Consider the following 957-nt stretch of genomic DNA (forward strand, 5'->3'; position numbering starts at 1 on the left):
GCAAAACAAAACGCACGTGTAAGTAATATATTTACCGTGTTTTATTATTTTGCACGAGTGCGGTAAGTCATAGCTGGGTGCTCACGATTCACGGGTCCAGCGTCGGCGTTGTGGCGCGGCAAGCGTGCACTGGTGCGGTTGAGAGGGAGGGGTGGAAACCGCGTTAAACTCGTCTCCGTAGTTGAGAGGGAGCGGCCAAAGCAATGTGCAATCGTCTTTGTAGTGGAGCTGGGACGGGCAAGGATAAGGGACGAAGACCGGGGTAACATGTCGGATGCGATCATACCAGCACTAAAGCACCGGATCCCATCAGAACTTCGAAGTTAAGCGTGCTTGGGCGAGAGTAGTACTAGGATGGGTGACCTCCTGGGAAGTCCTCGTGTTGCATTCCTTTTTAATTTTTTTCGCACCGCTTGCAAAACAAAACGCACGTGTAAGTAATATATTTACCGTGTTTTATTATTTTGCACGAGTGCGGTAAGTCATAGCTGGGTGCTCACGATTCACGGGTCCAGCGTCGGCGTTGTGGCGCGGCAAGCGTGCACTGGTGCGGTTGAGAGGGAGGGGTGGAAACCGCGTTAAACTCGTCTCCGTAGTTGAGAGGGAGCGGCCAAAGCAATGTGCAATCGTCTTTGTAGTGGAGCTGGGAGGGGCAAGGATAAGGGACGAAGACCGGGGTAACATGTCGGATGCGATCATACCAGCACTAAAGCACCGGATCCCATCAGAACTCCGAAGTTAAGCGTGCTTGGGCGAGAGTAGTACTAGGATGGGTGACCTCCTGGGAAGTCCTCGTGTTGCATTCCCTTTTTAATTTTTTTCGCGACGCTTGCAAAACAAAACGCACGTGTAAGTAATATATTTACCGTGTTTTATTATTTTGCACGAGTGCGGTAAGTCATAGCTGGGTGCTCACGATTCACGGGTCCAGCGTCGGCGTTGTGGCGCGGCAAGCGT

At 51.6% G+C, this 957-nt stretch overlaps 2 non-coding genes across 2 annotated transcripts; both read left to right on the forward strand.

The window, feature by feature from the left end:
• Positions 1–272: 272 nt before the first annotated feature.
• Positions 273–391, forward strand: LOC123179145 (5S ribosomal RNA). The gene has a single exon (XR_006490138.1). It is a non-coding gene; the product is annotated as a 5S ribosomal RNA (ribosomal RNA).
• Positions 392–687: 296 nt separating this feature from the next.
• Positions 688–806, forward strand: LOC123179144 (5S ribosomal RNA). Its single transcript, XR_006490137.1, has one exon. It is a non-coding gene; the product is annotated as a 5S ribosomal RNA (ribosomal RNA).
• Positions 807–957: the final 151 nt, after the last annotated feature.

This window comes from Triticum aestivum, unplaced genomic scaffold, assembly GCF_018294505.1.
Source record: "Triticum aestivum cultivar Chinese Spring unplaced genomic scaffold, IWGSC CS RefSeq v2.1 scaffold42747, whole genome shotgun sequence".
NCBI classification, from domain to species: Eukaryota; Viridiplantae; Streptophyta; class Magnoliopsida; order Poales; family Poaceae; genus Triticum; species Triticum aestivum.